The following is a 22096-nucleotide window of genomic DNA, read 5'->3' as shown; positions in this document are numbered from 1 at the left end:
GTCATCTACACGTGAACTGTTTCGTCGACTGTTTATAAAGTGAAGTGAAAAGTTAATGTGGTTTTCATTGCTTATTACAACAACAATTTCGGCAATAAATTTTAATTATTCTTGCATTTCAAAAATCTGATTACTAGTATAATTTCAAGTATTTATTCTTTATTATTAAAATAAAAATGATTCAATTTTATTCATAAAAGTATGCAATCATTTCATCAATGTTTTTTTATGACGTGACGTTAAAAAACCGTCCGTAAACCGACTTTACAGACAACCAATATTTTATGGGCACCCTGGTAACCGATTTGTGTATATGCACATACACTCCACGTACAACATACATTAACATCATTTTTTTTTAACAAAATATTTTTTGGACGAAAATAAGCATTCACAACCATCAAATAAAATACTGTAATAGTTAAAACATAATACATGTTTTATACTATTACACGTAGAAATATTACACATCCAAACTAAAAATACCGAATTCAAATTTATGTTACATTTAAAATTACAAATAATAAATAGCGATGTCACTTCGATGTAAACAAATATTAAATAAAAACTTTCTATAGTTGTGTACTCAAAGAAGTTCATGTTTAATAATCCCGATGATTTATTTAAGTTCCTGGTGGTTTCATTGTATGAAAAAAATTATTTATGCTCCTGCTTAACCCTGATGTAAGCTGTTACCGAGAATTCTGTACTCAGGAGTACTGTAAGTTCTAATAAAATATAGTTGTATTCAAATAATGTGAATATTTCTCAATAAGTAAGCAAATCTCACAAAACTAGTGAAATCTAAATTCTTAGTCTTTAGAAACCTATCGATTTAAAGTCAGTACTATCATTACCTTAAATTCAGGCGATGTCAGTATGAAATGTATCTTTTAATTTGACATCTCCAACACTATATTTGATTTAATACTTAATTTAAAATTTTGAAAATGCCTATTGGCAAACAGTTGTTTGAATATCTTTCCAGTATTAGCTGCACATATTAAGCACGGTAACACACAAAATCCAAAAGTAACTTTTCTGTCGCTTGTGCCGAATCAGTGCTACTTTAGGCACGATTTTTTTTATTTTCTTATTTTTACAAAATTTTAAATTTTTTTTATAACTTCAATTTTCCTCCTTCGCCCGCTGCTTTCGCCCCCATCCAAACGGGTTCGGTCGAGTGTACCGGCAGGTTAGCTTGTTGAGCAGTATAGTGCTCTCACCGCCGTTTCCCACCAAATTTGCTGGGTCTAGCCGACTACAGGGCTATCATCAGCAACGGTATCCACTGGCCGTCGCGTCTCGTCACGAGTTTAGCGCTACGCGTGACGAAAGTAGCCACCCTAAGCTTCCCATGGTCACCCCAACCCCTTCTCGGAGGTGTGCTGAAGTTTGCGGTCTCTAACACGTTTTGGTGTCCTTTTTTCAAGCTCCGCCGCACGTCCCGACGCCTGGCCGGCGAAGTCTCCCAGGGCAGGTCATTCACCGGACATACCCCCCACCCCTCCCTGGTCCACAGCGGTCATCGGCCAGCCGGGGCAGTGACCAACCTCAAGGCCAAAATCCCCCCCACTTGCAAAATGGCGGCCACCAAGTGCCGCGATGGTCTCTGCGAGACTCCGATCTGCATGCCCACGCCATCTAGCGGCGAAAGGACGAACCAGCTATCCCCTATCCCCTCCAGAAGAAACAGTCGACCTCACACTCAGTCGATAGGTCGCCGGAGCCCTTTTTTTTCTTTCGGAGCCCTTCGGAGCACTTCGGGTTTCCCGATCCCCTCCTCCAGAGGAACAGACGACGGGACTAAAGTTTAAGTTAGCGTCCCGGCGCCATTTTCAGGGATTTTGAGGGCAGCTCTCGTCCAGCGCGCATCTTTGCAACAAGTCGCAGTAACGACCAGCAGCTATCGTGATCCGCTTTCGGCGATAATGTAGTTGCTTCTGAGCCAGGCCATGTCGCCTAGATTTTTTTTTAGTTTTTCTTAGTAGCTGCCCAAATAGTCAAGTTTAACTTTAGTTTTCTTTGGTTTTCGCCATAACTATTTCTTCTATGGCTACCGCGAGCTCCCGTGCCGCGCATCCCCGGATCACCCCCAGGGACAGCCACTATCTACTTCACCCTGCCAGCTAAGGTAAGCTGCACTTCGCCCCACACAAACCTGTTAGGTTGCCTTTTTTTGGGCTTAACTTCGCCCGTCATAAACTGCCTGCTAACCAAGCTAATCCAGGTGGATTATTGGTTACAGGCAGGGTTCCAGAATCCCAGAGGGTTCCAGAATCCCAGAGTACTTCAAGGACCCCAGACCAGTTCAAGATGGCGGCCCAGTTCCGGCGCCACATTTTGCACCTCAACCTGTAACTCGTGAGCCTCTATAACGGAGTCTCCCTCCATCTTTCGGCACCCCTCAAAAAGAAGTGAAGAACAGTTTATAACTCCGCCAGTTTTAGGACGTTTTCCATATTATTATAAAATATTGTATTTTAAACACATATATTTGTTTGATGAGCCTGCGAGCTCAATGTTCCTAAACAGTTGAACATAGCATAGTATGAAATGGTGTTCCCCCCCCCCCCCGGCCCCTCTTTCTTCTTTCTTTTATTCGTTAGTTACTCAATGTAATGTATCAAAAATAAGAATCTGACATTGTTAGCAGTTTTGTTTGTAATGGCTGTAATGCCGTAAGATATTTTCTAATGTAAGAAACCTATCAATGACAAGATACTAAACTACTAATCAACAGTAAAAGCCTCTAATGAAACCAAACCATACGAGTGTTTTCATTTGCTGCTACTTGAAACCACAATCCACGTAACCTTTCCTACTGTCAGGGAGGTTAATTTTAAATTGTGTTTGTAAGTGGGCTGTGCCCCTCTGGCAAGTTCTTTTAGATAATTAGCCTGACGCTTCCGCCGGACATTTATTATCAATAATTATGGTTTTGTTTTGAGCACAGCACCACGGTTACAAATTGGTAGCAGTTAGCATGGTTACGGTTACAATGTGGTAGCAGTTTGTGTGATATGGTTACTCTTAAATTGTTAACTGTATTTTGGTTTGATTTATGAGAATGCTTTAAATTTATTTGGAATAAATATTTTTTTTGTTTGTCACTAAGATTTTCTATATATAGTATTATTGTAAGTCCTAAAACTGGCACCCAATCTGATTCACCCAAAGTGAGTTAAATTAAAATTCTCTCGTATTTTACGTCCCGCTCTGACTGTGTTTGCGCGCGGTGAGACACCGCGCGGCCCCGTCGGTGCGACGGCCCTCAGGCATCGTGCCTTATCAGCGCGCGTGTCATTCTCCCTGTCATTCTCTTCACCCCTCCCCCTCACGCCTCACCGGCTGGAGGAGGTGAGGTCATGCCGTTGACCCCGTGTCCGGCAGCGTAAATAATGCGTTACAATCTAGTTTGTTCCTCACGGCCGACAGTGCCCTGAGTTTGTCTAAATTCCTCCTTTTATCTGTCTTTTTTTTTATAACACATCCGCCTGCAAACCAGGCAATCTTTGTGAAAAACAGATAATAGAAGTCCTTTCGGACATCGTGGTATTTTTTGTTTTGTCTCTCGGCGCCTTGCTCCACATGACAGGGCCGCCAACCGCGCGGAACTCTTCTCTACTCCACCCACGTAACACTTATTTTGTAAACAAACTACCCATGCTTTGTATGTCCTAATAATATTATTTTTATGTCACAAAACAAGCACTATAAATAATCTATACTGCATTAATTTTAGCAGCAAAGTATTTTCTTAATCTAAGGAAACGTAAAATATAACATAACATATTTATATAACTTATAATAATATAAAAAATACAAATAATATAATATAAACCTTTTGTTTTAGCTAATGTTAAGAAACTTCCATTGTTTACTATTTCTAAGTATCTTAAAATTAACGATTAAGTATTTTAATAATACATAAAATAAATCTAAAAAAGGGTCCATTCATTAAGTAACATAAAATAAGAATATGCTCATAAGTAATTTTAACAAGTACTCTAATCCTATTGCATCGTTCACAAGCAAAGTGAATATACTTCGACGTACCATTTCATTGTGTCACCATACACACCCATGTGCCTAGCTTTTGTTTAGATCTATTTCGTGATCACCCAACGAGAGGTGCAATCACTCATGCCTTTAAGGAAAGGTTACTGAATTAAATTGTTTATATACACGGGTTGAATCCCCAATACTTTTACGCTAGCCATGAGGTGAGGAATTTATTGTAAGATAGAGTACTAAACTTTTTTAACGTAGAGTTTTCTATAAACAATTTACCAATTATTCTAAGAATACTAAGTAAAGGATAAATAATATTTTTGTAATTATGAATTTTGAGTAAACAATTTATTAACTTTTATATTTTTTTGGATCGGTGTTCATTTCCTTTACAAGGTGGTGTACAGCTAGGTAATTTTAAACATCTAAATTTTTTTCATTATCCATTTTTCATCCAAATTTGTTGATCTTTCGGGTTTCGAACCCGAACTAACTCAGGGGTGAAATTCCCTCGTAGGTCTCTCTGCTTCAGCCTGATGGTCTGATCAACCGTCAGAGCTTGAACATATTGAGCCTATGTGAGTTAATAAATGTAGGTATCCGGGACCGAGGTGTACTTCGCTTTTTAAGCAAGTATTAAATTCATCTATTTCGTCTGATCCATCGTCAGATTGTGCAGAGCTATGTCTCAATGCCTTCGACTTCTTATGGACAGCGAAACAATTATGTACAGGGGTTATATTCCCAATCTAGTTTGTAAGTTACGGGTTACCATACCCATTTACAGGGGTTACAATCCCCATTAGTCACTGAGTGCTCAAGGACGCATTTCCCTTGTTTCGGCCTCAGTGCTTTTCGGCCTCCCTCACAGCGCCCATTTTGGTGTTCCTACACGATATCCAATATCTGAGATCAACAGGATGAATTTCATTTCATTAATATAACAACGGCATAAATAGTTGTAAGCTTACAGGTACTTTAAGGTTAAGCTTTAAATTTAATTTTTTTTTATTTATTAAATGATTTTAAGGATTTATTTTAAATAATTCAAACCAAGTTTAAATGGACTCTATTTAATTATTAATCTTGTCTTGGACTAAAGTGTTACAGTCAAAGGTCATGGAATTAATTCTGCTTTATTACAAGTAGTAGGGCAACAGACATATTTTTTTTTATCTTTTCTTTTAGCTCATTAATAATAATAAAATCAAGCATATAAAAATAAGTATTCCCCCTAAATTAAGCAGCTACGAGGTGACTAGTCTCATTTTAATATTTAAGGTAATCACCGAGAAGGGTGAAATACTTTCAACCCCCAACGAGAGGTCCACTTAATTAATTTGGGTATGTTTGAGCATCCCGTTTCTAGGCTAGCACAAGCTAGGTAATTTAAGATATTTTAATTTTTAATTTTTACATACGTAAGTTCAGTCTTTAACAAGCCACCTGACGTAAATAGTTTTAATTGTTTTTTACTCAGAAATACCTCTCTGATATTTTTTTGAATCTTCATGAATCTTGTTCCACGATTTCATATATTTAATTTCTTATTACGTTACTTTTTTTTAATATTCATAATTCGTAAAGTAAGCAAGAATAATGTTTGTAGTGTTTTTTTTGTACTGATTTTGCGTTAATACTTGTACATGTTTATTCCTTTATTTCCCTTGTACGTAAATGTGATGTACAGTGACGTACATAGAGTCTGAGCACTGAAGCTGTCACATCTAGCCATTTTTCTTTTTTCTTTTGCATTCTACCCCAAAGTTGTATTTCTTTTACATCGTTATCGATGAGATTGTTTATTTAAGTAAGAGCTACGTGACTTCCAGACGTCAAACTGGTTTCTTTTATGTGTTTTTCTAAAATAGGAGCTAGGTCAAGCTAGCCAACGAGCGGCGCAAAAGTTAGGGTCCTCTGAGCCAACGAGCCATGACCAAGGTCCTCTGAGTGAAAAATCTCATGACCATTTTCGAGTGTTCTTTGGGTTACATTTCCACCACTCATCTTTGGAAGGCCTATGTTCAAACCCCCTCTCAGGCAGTGCGAAGCCTATCAGCAGTCATGGAAGATCTGACCGCTCCATTATAATTTATCCCTTTTTGATTTATAATTGTTGGTTTATTGAATTTTACATTTCTTTAAATAATTTAAATTTGAGTGCGAAGAGTCGTTAATTTATCGTTTTGTTTGCAGAATACTTTTAAATAATAAATATTAGTTAATAATAATAAACATCAGAGTGGTATGCACTGAAATTTCTTAATTTATCGAATATTTAATATTTTTAAATTCATTCGTTCATACGAATTGTTGATCTTTTGGGGTTTTCATCCCCAACCATTTAAAATTCCGCCAAGGGAATTCCACCCTTAGGCCATGTGTCACTCTGGAACTGAGGCTCTGTTTCGCCTTCGAGCAAGCAGCAAATTCGACTGTCTTCTCCATCGCCTGACTGTGCAGGGCTGAGTCCCAATGCCTTCGGCTTCTTATGGAAAGACTATTGTACAGGGGTTTACATTCCCACTTTCATTATTTTCAGGGGTACACAAATCCCCACCTTTCTTTACTGGCACCCGACGGACCAAGTTCCGGTTCCGGCCCAGTGTTTTAGGCCCGCCTCACAGAGCCCATATTTAGAGTTTTTGTCACGTGACACCATTCCCAACATCTGAGATCAACTTTCCTCATGACATCATTCACCGTTAAGGGTAATTTAAATAATTATATACACCTTCCATTTTATCAAAATATTTTTTTTATAAGTAGTAAGATACAGGCGAACCTGGTACTAGTTTTACTAAGAAGTGTAAGTTTATTTTTTTCCCTATATGCTCCGCATTCAAGCGGGGGAGTATGTGCCGAATCAGTGCTACTTTAGGCACGATTTTTTTTATTTTCTTATTTTTACAAAATTTTAAATTTTTTTTATAACTTCAATTTTCCTCCTTCGCCCGCTGCTTTCGCCCCCATCCAAACGGGTTCGGTCGAGTGTACCGGCAGGTTAGCTTGTTGAGCAGTATAGTGCTCTCACCGCCGTTTCCCACCAAATTTGCTGGGTCTAGCCGACTACAGGGCTATCATCAGCAACGGTATCCACTGGCCGTCGCGTCTCGTCACGAGTTTAGCGCTACGCGTGACGAAAGTAGCCACCCTAAGCTTCCCATGGTCACCCCAACCCCTTCTCGGAGGTGTGCTGAAGTTTGCGGTCTCTAACACGTTTTGGTGTCCTTTTTTCAAGCTCCGCCGCACGTCCCGACGCCTGGCCGGCGAAGTCTCCCAGGGCAGGTCATTCACCGGACATACCCCCCACCCCTCCCTGGTCCACAGCGGTCATCGGCCAGCCGGGGCAGTGACCAACCTCAAGGCCAAAATCCCCCCCACTTGCAAAATGGCGGCCACCAAGTGCCGCGATGGTCTCTGCGAGACTACGATCTGCATGCCCACGCCATCTAGCGGCGAAAGGACGAACCAGCTATCCCCTATCCCCTCCAGAAGAAACAGTCGACCTCACACTCAGTCGATAGGTCGCCGGAGCCCTTTTTTTTTCTTTCGGAGCCCTTCGGAGCACTTCGGGTTTCCCGATCCCCTCCTCCAGAGGAACAGACGACGGGACTAAAGTTTAAGTTAGCGTCCCGGCGCCATTTTCAGGGATTTTGAGGGCAGCTCTCGTCCAGCGCGCATCTTTGCAACAAGTCGCAGTAACGACCAGCAGCTATCGTGATCCGCTTTCGGCAATAATGTAGTTGCTTCTGAGCCAGGCCATGTCGCCTAGATTTTTTTTTAGTTTTTCTTAGTAGCTGCCCAAATAGTCAAGTTTAACTTTAGTTTTCTTTGGTTTTCGCCATAACTATTTCTTCTATGGCTACCGCGAGCTCCCGTGCCGCGCATCCCCGGATCACCCCCAGGGACAGCCACTATCTACTTCACCCTGCCAGCTAAGGTAAGCTGCACTTCGCCCCACACAAACCTGTTAGGTTGCCTTTTTTTGGGCTTAACTTCGCCCGTCATAAACTGCCTGCTAACCAAGCTAATCCAGGTGGATTATTGGTTACAGGCAGGGTTCCAGAATCCCAGAGGGTTCCAGAATCCCAGAGTACTTCAAGGACCCCAGACCAGTTCAAGATGGCGGCCCAGTTCCGGCGCCACATTTTGCACCTCAACCTGTAACTCGTGAGCCTCTATAACGGAGTCTCCCTCCATCTTTCGGCACCCCTCAAAAAGAAGTGAAGAACAGTTTATAACTCCGCCAGTTTTAGGACGTTTTCCATATTATTATAAAATATTGTATTTTAAACACATATATTTGTTTGATGAGCCTGCGAGCTCAATGTTCCTAAACAGTTGAACATAGCATAGTATGAAATGGTGTTCCCCCCCCCCCGGCCCCTCTTTCTTCTTTCTTTTATTCGTTAGTTACTCAATGTAATGTATCAAAAATAAGAATCTGACATTGTTAGCAGTTTTGTTTGTAATGGCTGTAATGCCGTAAGATATTTTCTAATGTAAGAAACCTATCAATGACAAGATACTAAACTACTAATCAACAGTAAAAGCCTCTAATGAAACCAAACCATACGAGTGTTTTCATTTGCTGCTACTTGAAACCACAATCCACGTAACCTTTCCTACTGTCAGGGAGGTTAATTTTAAATTGTGTTTGTAAGTGGGCTGTGCCCCTCTGGCAAGTTCTTTTAGATAATTAGCCTGACGCTTCCGCCGGACATTTATTATCAATAATTATGGTTTTGTTTTGAGCACAGCACCACGGTTACACGCTTTAAAACCAAATAAATAAAAATAATAAAATGTTATACAATAACTTCATGCTTGTAAGCACACGCATATTTTAACTAAACACACTTTTTTAATATCTAACATTTATTTCAAAATAACTTTACCATCTACAGCTCTTTACATATTTTTTTACTAGTCTTAGGTAGTTCTATATACATAATTATTGTACTGCAGGACTGTAAGTTTGTTTGCAGAAAATCAACTAAAAAATTGCCAGACTAGTTATACAAATTATATTTCACTGTTATGAAATTACACAATTCATGTTGATCGAAGAACATAAAAATACATAAATTTGTTCGCTACCGAGGTTAGATGTTACAACACGTACTGCACGTGTTATTGACACACGAAAATTCAGTAAACTCGTGGAATAACATCATGTCAGTGTTACGAATACTGATGATAGTCGCTCTACCACTCTGGTTCTGGGGTAGAGCGCCTGCCTTGTGGCTTAAAGGACCCGGGTTCGCACCACGGCTCCTCCAAGGCGGATTGCCCAGACGAAATGGTGGCATTTTCTCTGGTAGAAATACAATCCCTTGTAACAAGTCAGGCTACCAAAGAAACGGTGGGTGGAACAGAAAAAAACCTTCTATGTGGCTTTCAAATGAGGAGCCCGTTTATTTTCTTGGGCTCCCCATGCGGTAGCCATTCCGGGGGTTTCTCCGGGGGAACGGAGTTTTGCAAAAATATTTTTTGTAGTTTAGTAGCGTTTTATTTTTTAGAAACTGTAGCATTATCTATCCAACATGTTATAAATAAAGCTCAAACAAACATTTAAAACATTTTTAAAAAATTTGCTTTTTTACCGTTGTGTGTTCAACCATTTATCGGTATATATTTTCTTGATGTATTTTTGACAGTTAACTGTTAGTCAAAAACTATTGACCGATACCTCTGTTATGTAGTATTTTAGACGTTTTTGACGAAACGTCCTAACGTCCTAAAAATATTATTTCTGAAAAACCACGTATTTTTCAATCAGAAAGGTCGTCTTTAACACACACAATATTATGCAATTTCAGTATCATGATATTAGGTGTACCGCAAAGTAGTAGTTTATATCAACTACTCTTTAATATTTAATAAATGATATTCCAACTGTAGTCGGAATTTATATATATATCTGTGTGTGTGCGCGCGCCAGTATAACATTCAGATATAAATAAAATATTCTATTTATTTCAACATAAGCAAAACTTTTTATACTTTCCAACCCAATCATATTATTTAAAAAAAAAGGGGTTTCCTGTAAATTCGGTTTATGGACGATAATTTAACGTGATAACGTCATAAGAAAACATTGATGAAAAATTGCATACTTTTTAATTTTCAAATATTATTTATAGTTTCTGCAAATTTAATTAAAATAATTTGTTTAAATATAATCACGAACAATTAGTTATAAAACCCGCCTTCACCTGTTTGATATGACAGAAGATATTCTCTCACGGTGGTTGGCCGGTTCTTGCACGCTCGGCTCAGGCGGAACGTGACAATGAGTAATGCTTTTTCGTGAATGCGTTAGCACGTCAAAAATTATCAATTTTTGGCCTCGTCAAACAATGCGTGGTATATATTTGTTTTAATTATCTTACAAATAGTTGCTTTGCAGTAAAATTTGCAAATGCAATTTTATGGTATTAAATGTTCCGCAAAGTAGTAGTTTATCTCAACTACTCTTTAATATTTAAGAAATGTTATTCCCACTGTAATCGGAATTGATCAAGAAAAGATACTGAAGAAAAAAAGGAAATATGTTAGTGAAACTATTCAGCCAGATATTTCAGCTGTCCCGATCTGGTTTTCAAGTTAACAAACGTCTCTGAATTACGATAGCATATTTATATATAACATATAGCATATAGCAAAAAAAAACTAATTCAATTAATTAGAATCATCACATAGTACATAATAAATGACATTAAACGTGGTGTCCACTTTTAATACCTTCGAGTTATAGTGGATTCCCAGTTTTTATTTTTCACCAACACGTACAAAATACTATCAGTTGCAGTTGAAGATCTTAGGTCTTAATTTCTCTGCATCACTACCTAAATGTATACTTTGTTCTTCAAATTGATTAGCTATGAAGTAGAATATTGTGTCGTAATTTGGAATTACGTAACTAATTTTGATTGTAATAGAATTGAAAGTATGAAGAAAATAATTCTTAAATAAATGATTTAAAATTTCGGGCTTTTAAATTCATTTTAAACATGCTACACATTCCTATATAAATTTAATTTGCATGTACTATTTACTAGACGTTGAATCAGCGATATACGTTTTATTACCATTTTTTATGCTTCAGATATAATATCTCGATTAGATTAAGTATTTAAACTTGCAATTATAGAATTAGCAACTATAAAATTTATAAAAAAAATATGACTCCTTTTGAATAATCTGGAAAAATTCATTGGTAAAAATCTTAAGCAAATAATTATTTAAAACTTTTATAATCTACATATTTATTTTGTATAGGTAGGCCTACTCCATTTTAGTTTCTGTTTACGATTTTTTTTGAAAACCAAAGTAACCAAAATTTATCCAATCAGTTAAAATGAACTTTATCAATCTTTATTTATCTGTGTGCTGTGTTGTTTCGTCGTAAAGTTATTGACATGTATCAGTGTATGCCTTGTGTTAATGTATTTTTGGTTGTTATTCTATGTGCTTGTATGGTACCTAGATATTTTTTTATGTATGTGCCTTAATTCGTTTATAAGTGTTGTAAGGCACGAAAATTGAAATTCAATTTGATCTGACAGTTTAAAAGAAACAGAATGGTATGCTACGCATAATAAAATTTTTTCAGCAGCGTTTATTTTTGAAAGACTGCAAGCCTGTTAAAAGCCCACCAACATTCGATGTCTCCCCTAGAGCGCCTGTGCTGCTTGCCCTATACCAACAAACTACACCACACAAAAAAATTTCACTCGAATTTCTGCATTTTAGAAACACATTTTGTAGACTGTAATAATTTAATATGGACATTAAAAATCATAATATCTAAGTTTTTTGTGTTCTGTTGCCCTAAAAATGAACAAATTACATAAGAAAACCCTTGAATATTTGCGTGGGATTTGCACTCATTGAATAATGATCTACAATTCCTTTAAGTATTCCATTGGGAAAAATGTAAATTTTATGAAGCTAGTTACATTAATATTTTACGAGTAAGGCCATTTTCCTCATTCCATATTTTATTTATTTATTTTTTAAATCGTCGTAATAAGAATACAGTGCTGCTCCCTAACATACATTTTTGGAAACATTTCTTTCTTCTCGTCCGCGATCTGTAAATGATTTGTTATTGCAACTATCGCCGTCAGAAGCGCTATCTGTAAACTTTAAAGTTACCCTAAGAAACAGCTAGAGGGTTGACAGAGCTACCTAACGAGTATTATACTATACACTACTTCGAGGGCAATGCCGCTGTACTCTTTCCATAGAGTGTATACGAAAATATGGCATAAAATATTCCGTCTCGTATTGCAACGTATGGCAGATTTTCGTTATGGTACTTTTTCGCCTTTTTCGAAGAGGCCAGGCCACGCCCCCCATTCTAGGACTGACATAAAAATTTGCCTTAAAGTTCATAGCAATTAACCTTAAAATAAGGCCTTGTTTATTAAAAAAAGAATACGATTATGTTATGAATATATTAAAAATCATGTGCAAAATACGAAATATCAGAAGAATATTATAATTTATGACTCCTATAGTATTCCAGATACATGCAAAAGTGATCAAAACTCGGACATATAGAGGAAAAAAATCTTAACTGTATAAGAACAGCACTCTAGAGTTTTCATATATATATGCCTATAGTTGTTTTGCAGCTAAATGGCCACTTCTTTATCTTTGCTTACGAATAATGGCCCCATCAGACATGAACTTTGAACACCAGCTAATTTAATTTTTTTTAGCACCTACTTAAAGATAAAACACAGCTTAAAAAATAATATTAAAAACGACAGCTTAAAATTCTTAACTAGCATTTTTCTAAACAAAACGGTCGTTTTGACAAGTAACAACCACGACACCGGGGATTATGTAAATATGATAAAAAATTACTAGGCGATTATGGAAATGTGGTAAACAATTCTTCAAGGGTCAATAATATGCTTTAGTAAATGTTGATGCTTTTATACACGTGCATGACATAGTTCCAAAACTAACACTATACAGTAAATATTTTTAATATAGGTATATATATTTTTTAAGTAGGTATCGGCAATCGAAAATAGTTTAGTTTTAAAGCATAGAGACGATGCCAATAATAATTAACCGAAACTATCTAAGCAAATTCATCCAGAATATAAGACTCAGCGTGTAATGGCTACTGTACAGCATGATGAAGCATCCTAAACGAATAAGAGAATTTCTACTTTATGTTATAAGACTCATTAATTTAAATCCAGTTTTTTTAATGCTTCAGGGTATTTTCAAGAGGGTTCATAAAATAATGTCCCAGTTTAAAAGGTATTTACAACAAATAATCATACATCAAATTGAAGGTACACTAACCTAGATTTTTTACAACTGTTTAGTATGTGAACCTTTACTTATATGGAACACATCAGAACTAAAGTCCAATTCTTCCCACACTTCGGTTAGCACGTCCTGAGTAATGGAAGCAATAGCCTCTTCAATTCTATGTCTAAACTCTAGCAAATCATTAGGTAGCGGCGGAACGTAGATATGATATTTAATATAGCCCTAAAGTACACAATCGCATGGTGTCATGTTAGTTGAATGTGGAGGCCAGCGAAAAAAGATATATGTCGTCTCGACCATTACGACCAATCCAAAGTTCAGGGAATTCGACGTTCAATCACTCTCGTACAAAGAGATTCCAATGGGGAGGGTCACCATCATGTTGTCAAATAGAGATTACAGGTACACTCACTACAAATTGGGGAAATTACGCTCAGGAGTAGCCATTTTGCATAGGTGGCGCTGCAAGCGAGGAGACAACAAAGCAGTACTCGCGCGTGCGCTCAACTTAAAGGCTTTGAGTTACTCTTTAATTGTGACCTTGAAACAACACACTACAAAGCTTAAAATTGATACTATTATATTTTATAACTTGGACATTATTTTATGGACATTATGTATACCTATTATTTTTGTAAAGTGAACGGGTATTTTATTCTTCCGGAGTGTAGTAGCTTATACGTGTACAAATGGCTAAATAAGTGTTGTATCAAAGCAGTAGTTTTAAAGCCAAAAAAAAATTATTCTGAATATGTAAATAAGCAAATAATCAATACTGAAATGTTAGTATTCATATAATTTTAAATTGTTTAATCGCGATAAGTGAATTAAATAAGAAGCTTTAAAAACCCCTAAAAAAGTACCACAATTACGTTTTATTACAGTCCAAACGTTACTATTTCAAGAACTTAAATAAGATGATAAACAATAAAAAAAACATCACGATGGAAAACAGTACATTTCTTGAAGGAACAAATAATTTCGCATATAAGTTTGTGTTAAAGGGCAGCACCTCCATGTCTTAAGCATGCGTACTATTTAATTATTTATATGCATATTGAAAAAATTGAACAAGAATTATCATTTGAAAAGAAGATTAAATAATAAACAGAACAGGCTGTAAAAATGGGCAAAATATTTTTTTAGAATCATAATAATTAATAGAAGATAGTCAATAATTTTCCAAGTAGGCCTACCTCAATCTACATTTGATTTTGATTTTGTAGTCTTAACCAAATAAGAATATACTTTAAAGGTAGAAAAGTTATGATGGTCTGGATGTCTGCAAGAAAGATCGATGCAGAAAACTGCTAAATTTTTATTTAGAAAAAAGTATTGTTATGTATTCTATAAAAGCATGCTGTAACTAATAAGTAGAGACCCGTGAAATTCGTGGGTTTAATGACCTCCAGGATAGACTCCAATGTCCTCTACACACTCGGGAAAATGCCAACTGTTCATTGGCTGCTGACTTGTGAGTCGTCACGACTGGGTGGCCTGTGATTCGACACTTCTATGAGTGAGGGTCTCTAATTGGCCCTCAGTCTTCCAGATTAACAGTGAACCAATGACAGAAGCAACACTAAGGTACAATTAATTGAATGTTAGCATAACACGAAATGAACCCGCGAATTTCACGGGTCTCTACTAATAAGGTACAGTACTTATATTAAGTAAATTAAAAGTAATTAAAAACGCACTACCTGCTCTTTGATTTAAATTGTGCTAATTGAGTCTCAACTTTCAAATACCATTCCATTCTTTTTAAAGTAACTTAAGTATTTTTGTAATAGTTAGGTTGATTTATTTAAATTTTTTTCTATAAGGAATATATATTGATGGTGGAGACTAAAAACTCAAAAGTATAAAACATACATATATTTTTTTAAATTTATCTTCAACTTATCAACATGATTATCTAATTATAGTTAATCAATATAATTGATATATTTTCCTTTTTGTATGAGACAATTGTAATTGTTCTTATTAACCACAATTGTTCTTCACAATGAATTATATCCTGGAATTTATAAATAGCTCCAAACTGGCTGGATATATAAGACTGAGCATGAGACGAGTCCTTCCCGAAGAGCGACAGATGAATAACCTAATTTCAAACTCTCGAAAGCCCGCCCTTTCAACCGCAAAACCGAACAACTCTGCCGGGGAAACAATTCTCGAGAGCTCTTGAAACTTCTCGTATCGCGGTAGATCCGGGTGACAAAAATATGTTTGGCAATAAAACCCTCTCCAGTGGCGAATACAAACTGCCGTTGAAAGTCACTAATCTCGCTGCGAATATGCTCGCCGTAAAACTTTGTAGGTTTTTTTTTTTTGGGGGGGGGGGGGAGGGGGGCGCGGTGTGTAGGTATTCAGCATTAAATAACGTTCCCATCCAAATAGTTCACAAAGCACTCCACAGCGAGGAGACATTGTCCGGAAAGTTCAAGCATGCTGAAAGGCCACTCGCAGATTAAAATAGCACAAAACACAGAGCGGAGAGCGCCGTACATTTTGAACTAACGAGAACCTCCTCTTTCCCATCTGCAAGGGAAAACAAATCCGCAACATCTGGCACAACCCCCTACACAGTCCTGGACACGCAGAAGTTCTCACACTCATTACCATGAAGGCTGTTGAAAGCAGCACGCAGAACACGTACAATACCTACACTCGTACACAATAACGATATTAACATTTCGTGATTACGAGGACTAAAATAACATATAACAAATGTTCAGAAGGAAAATTTAAAATACAACCGTTGTTCTTAATATTGTGAACAATTCAATAAATTACAAAAAAAAAAAAAAAATGAATACAAGAACAGGTAAAGAAACAGTAGTTCGACGTGTAAATGGGTTCCTTTTAGGACAGTTAATTCCTGTTTATGGGGCAATGGCTTGGATGGCTGGCCAGCCATTCGTGAAACTGTGGCCTTGATTGAACGTGCCCGTTGCTCGATACCAATGATCGGGAGCTCGTCTTAGCCTTGTTGGTTTTCTCCGGTATCTTCCACCAAGCGTCCAAAATCCCAAACCCCAGCGTGGCAGATTCTGATCTACTCTGATCAACTCTTCATCTAGACCAACCTCTGTGTCCTGTATTCTCCTATACCGTTAATGCCTGCCCATTGCATCCCGCATGTCTGCGCTCAGGGTTTTTCCCTTTATCTGTGCAAGTTTTAACCGAGCCAAACTTAACATAGTTTTAGTTCAGATATAATGTAGGGGAGTTAGTCAATCGCTGCCATGGCTGGCCAATCTCCCCACAACGCAAACGATGCATGCGACCCTCTTCCTGCATGGCTAATGGCAGCCTGACTAGGCCTATAGGCTTCAGCATGAAACACGCCTAGGTCCTTCACTCGCCCGGACCTCTTCTATAAAATAATTTTTTTTATTTAGGTTAGGTAAAATAAATCCTGTCCAATAGTTCACTCGTTGTATACCAGAGTATGTTAGTGTCGTGTGTCAGAATATCATACCGCCATCGGAAGACAAAATTTAATAATTTTATCCGGTATTAGTTATCACTATCGTTTAAACGGATCTGTAACTTGATAATGCACGAATTCTCACAAATTGTTTTCATTCCAACCAGGAAGTTTCCACATGCGAGCCGTGAATTTCGGATATGTTGGGTACTAATATATAGTCAGAAGGCTTCCCATTTAGTACTTTTTCAGAAGATTCTTGCAATGGGAAAAATTGATCAAAAACCTTTTCATGGAGAAAAGCTACAACTGGTTTTCACAATATATATCATAAATAAACCACAAGACTGAACATGAATGATGAATACACAAACAAGTTAAAATGTGTCGATGTGATTTGTTAATGAGAAGACAGCACAGTGAATTCTTTGACTTAAAATACTTCCAAGCAATTATATGTATTGTGTACTCATTCAGCATTAGACATCGGCAGATTTTAGCTTTTTTTTTTTTACTTTTTGCCCATCTTTGAAGTGAAACTTCTAATGCGACTTCCAACAAGGTTGCGTTAAACGTTTAGCTACCATGGAGGGGGTATGAAAGCACTGTTGCGGTAAACGTTCAACGCTCCTGGGGAGGGGGAATAGAAAGAGACAGAGCGAGAGTGAATGCGTGGCGTGAATGCGCGTAGTATACCTGTTACAGGCCAGCGCGAGCGTTAGCCACGAGTAGCGTCCAATATTCCAAGCACATGCGCGTGGTATTCTTGCTATGCAGCGAAGTAAACAGTGTGAGCGTCGTGAAATTAGCTGAAGTACGTACTTGTTCTATTTTAATTTATAATATTCATTATTTCATTTACTTGTTTTTTTCGTTTGATTTGATACAATATTATTTCACTAAAAATAAATTTCTACCCCTTCCTATTTTCATTTCCACATTACGAAGTTTCACTTCTTCCGCGCGGAGGGACTCCACGCACTATTTTTTTTTTTTTTTTTTTTGGTTTCTCTATGACACACCGTGAAAACCAGCAGTGGCACAGTTAATGATAGTGTTTTAAATTTACATCAGGTAACACGGACTAAATGTGGCATGGACATGATCGCTACACGAGATGCCTCGAAAGAAATATGTCCTGGAATGTTTCCTTGTTTATGTCGAGGTCTCACATGCAAACTTAATTTTTTTGGTCATTGCTATTAGTTAAGGGCTCTTTTTGTTAATTTAACACCATAATTATTATCCATTTGTTGTTCTTTAGTAAATATTACCAAGATATAAACGTACTAAGTGTGATATAATTGTTGTAAAAAGTCGCGCAAGTAATAAAAATCACAAACCCTTCTTCACACCCAGTATATAACATTACTTTTATGTTTAAAATATTTATAACAGAACAAAAAAATACAAGTGAGTTTTAGTATTAACTTGGCATAAATAGTCGTTTGCATATAGTAACCAAGAGAAACTGCGAGCGAATCTTTCAGCACATCCAACCTCGATTACGAGCAAAATCCATGTGTTCTCATATTGCAATTAAATTTGTTTGAGAATGTGATCTATAATGGTTATGGACAGACTGTACCGAGTAACGTGTGATAGGGGTGGCAACCAGACGAGGGTGAGAGAGCTCGACAGACAACAGGGTTGTTGCAATCATTTCGTGTGACAGTGCATGCAGATGTGTAGTAGTAAATATTTTATTAAATATGTTGGTTTTGTCATTTATCAGTCCTGCATTAAAGTAATCGAACAACAACACTTGTAATACGAAACTCGGACATGGCATTTAACGTAGAACTCTTTAAAAGATTGCCGAACGTGATACGTGTCTTCAACTACATTTCTTTACGCGAATCACACGTAGTTTCCGCACCCGCTCCTAGAATTCGCTGCCGGAACAACAACAACTATTAAATAATTTGATTAGCAGGCCAAATTTTTAAACTGTATAATGAAACGGCTTCGGCTTTGGACCTTATTTTCGACGGTAAATTTTATTAAAATGTCTTGTTAAAATTCATTGAACAGTTAATACTATATAGCTTCCCTTTGTTTTTGGGAGCTTCACGCAACCTGCCACAGATGTCAGCACCGTGCATTTCCGTGCCGCGTTACTTCCGTTCCATCCACGGAATTGCTCCTGCCGAATGCCGTACACCGAGAGATAAGATGTTACAAGTAGGGACTGGAAACATTCGTGGGTTCAATGACCTCTGGGATAGATTCTACGATCCTCTATGTACTTGTGCAGATTACACCTGCTGAATTGGCTACTAATCCGTGACACCTGTCAACTGGAATGCTTGTTATTCGCTGTAATCTTTTGATAAGGATTTTTTAATTGGCTTAGAGTCATTAAGGTAATCTGTGGTCCAATCACTGAAGGAGCAAGAAGTAGTTGAACTAGTTTGGATTCCAGCCTATCGCGAAACGAATCCGCGAATTTTTCCGGTCTCTTAGTTATACGTAGGGACACCTGTATTTCGCGATTTAATTTCATGTCAAGGTATTTCACAAAACACTGTAGTTTTTTCTAAGATTCGTGGCAAATTGTGAGGGTGCAGCAGTGCGGTGACCACATTCTCATTGGGCCCCGTCAAGAGCGGGACGACACCTATCACCGACCTCAGCCAATAACCACAGGAGAAAAGTTACAGTATTTTTTTAAATACCTTGTCACGAAATGTATTCGCGAAATACAGCTGTCTCTAGTTATACGCAAAGAAAAGGAAATCAGCGGGAGGTGTGAGCCCGGGCCTTAATGCAGGCTCGGCGGGTGGAAGAAGGCGCGTGAGTCAGGCAGCAGCAGGCGCACGAGGTTACTCCTTGACAAGGACTCTAGGTGGGGGGGGGGGGGGTTGTCGACGGGGAGTCCATTGATAAGGGGGGCGGGATACACCCGCGTGGGCGAAGGGCGCGCGGATACTTCCCGTCCCTTGGGAGGAAGGGACTCGCTGATAGAGTTCCTGTGAGCCCGAGGGGTTCTGCCCCAGGCGGGACGGGCTTTTTCGCGCCGAGATACATAATTGAGAACGATGTGTGTGTGTGTGTGTGTGTGTGTGCGTGCGTAAGGGAGCGGGGGAGTAGTCCTAAAGGAATAAAGTTCGAAATTGATTCACAGCCTCCCGAATGGCAACACGAGCCCTGAGAGACGCACACGAATAGGTATTCAGACCTGGCGAACCCTGTCACATCTTTCTGTATTTTTTTTTTTTTTTGCTTTTTAGAGTTATGTTACTAATGAACTGTGTGTTCAGTTCATTAATATAAAAATACCTACCGAAATGTTTTCTGTGTTTTTTTTTTTTACTGACAACCAGCGGTAGAATCATGCTGAGTAAATAATAAGATATATTCCTATTTAGCCAATCATAATTTGAAAAAAAATACAAAACATCAACTTTTTATTCAAATCTACTCCAAAAAGCTCTTAGTCAAAGCAAAAAGTTTAGTTTGAGTGCATATCACTTCTCCATTGCTCGGTATATTTTTTTTTCTTTCACCCAACATATTTATTTAACTTCTCTGATAAAGTGTGCAAAATATATACCAGAACACCGTCAGTGTTGGAAGTCTTTGAAAGGAAAATGACTATAAGCACTGCAGTCTTAGGTTAATATTTTAAATTACCTTATGATTGTTTACGAAATTATTGCAGTTATAATTTAGTAGAGGACATATTATATTGCTGTGAAGGTGGATGATACTGGGTGGTGGAGCGGGCCTGCTCACTGGCCCGCGGATTACCATCGCTACACGCTTAACCGGATTAGCAACGGTTACTCACTACCCTCTCCCCACCGCGCCTCTGTAGGGTTCGGCACTTTCACAAAGCCCCACCTGCGTGAAGTGGTGTAACTTGAACGCCATTGTTCTGGGAGCTTCGAGTGTCACCCTGATGACGCCACACTACCAAGGGTGTGCGAGAACGTTTCAGAAAAGGGGGCTAAGGGTTACAACAATGGTGAAGCCAGCCTCTGAGGCAGTGGAGTGTAGTGAAGGGAAAAGGGGAGTGACCCCTTGGTGAGTGATAGCGGGCGACGAGCGACAGGCTTCGTGTGCGGACACTGGAGCATCGGGACTGTGTTGTGTGCACGACGGACGAGTGAGTAGTGCGAGGCAGTGTGCTGGGACAGAGGTGCGAGGTTAGAGACGAGCAGTAGTGAGAGTCACTGTCAAGCCGAGTTCCAGTGAGAGTAAACTGTGGACTAAATTAAAGAGTGATTAATTTGTGGACATTCATTTTAAGTGTTGTAATTTAATCAATAGAGTAAAAAGTAGCAAGTAATTAATACATTATGGATTTAATGCGGCTATCCTTTCCCAACCTGTTTTTTTCCCCCACTCACCACAAAAATCATGACGGTGACTGTGCGACTTTACAAATGTCGTGATGGATTTCGGTTTTGGGAGAAGTAGGCTGATATATTGATTTTTTTCCTTTCATAATAATGAATTTCCACTATAGTAGAGTGTAGTTTTGAATGTCATAAACAGAATACAGTTAAATAAATACAGTTATAGTAAAAACATTTTCCAGTAGCAAAATTTAAAATTCATTTTTAAATTAGCGTGGCTTGTGTCATATGACAAAAGTGAAGGAATATTTTTTCTAACACTGTAGTAATAAAGTAGTTTCAAGCTTGTTAAGAAAAAAGAAGTTTTTATAAAAGAGAATATGTTTTTGCATGTATTTATTTTATATGCATTTTCAGCTAATTATCCGGTATGACAATCTGTGTTATGAGTATAGCGAAATTTAGGAACAATAACTGTAAGTAAAATATTCAAAAAACATATACAAACAGTACAAATTTTGGCATTAATTTAATTTAAAATAGTTTGCAAGCTAAGAAACAGTCTTTATGCGTAGAACAAAATGGCCGTAAGAGAGTTTGGCTGGTTTTTTTAAAGAATAGTGTAAGAAAACGTTTTTTAATAAAATAAATATATTTTGAAAAAATATAGTAGAACCATACAAAGCCCTGTTATTGATTTATAAAAAAATAGTAAATAAACACACTATTTTAAACTAAAACTTAACTTTATTTCTATTAAAATTTAAATATTTTAAATGATTCATTAAGTTGGGCTAACCGTACAATTTTAAATGCTTTAGCCCTAAATTGGGTTATTATAAAACAAGGGTAACTCTAAACATTGTTACATCCAAGGTATGTGTTTTGAACATTTTTAAAATCCGGGTTTTTAGTCCTTATTTTATAAAGTCGTATTTTTTTTTTTGCATTGGGAAGTTGGGAAAGTAAGAATTATTTTTGTATAGTTTCATATTAAATTATAATTTTTAAACTGGTTGGATACAATTTTTAAACA

The 22096-nt window shown here is 37.5% G+C and overlaps 1 protein-coding gene and 1 long non-coding RNA gene across 2 annotated transcripts in view; one reads left to right on the top strand and one right to left on the bottom strand.

Moving 5' to 3' along the window:
* LOC134542579 (uncharacterized) overlaps positions 1-22096 on the bottom strand; it is a 434599-nt gene that overhangs the window by 201501 nt on the left and 211002 nt on the right. The gene's annotated exons all lie outside the window — the stretch shown is intronic.
* On the top strand, positions 1059-8802 carry LOC134542595 (uncharacterized). Its single transcript, XR_010076823.1, has 3 exons — positions 1059-2134; positions 2249-7957; positions 8072-8802. It is a non-coding gene; the product is annotated as an uncharacterized LOC134542595 (long non-coding RNA).

The sequence above is a fragment of the Bacillus rossius genome (assembly GCF_032445375.1).
Source record: "Bacillus rossius redtenbacheri isolate Brsri chromosome 9 unlocalized genomic scaffold, Brsri_v3 Brsri_v3_scf9_1, whole genome shotgun sequence".
Taxonomy (NCBI): Eukaryota; Metazoa; Arthropoda; class Insecta; order Phasmatodea; family Bacillidae; genus Bacillus; species Bacillus rossius.
Note: the sequence above shows the minus strand (reverse complement) of the source record. Positions and strands in the feature narration are given on the sequence as shown.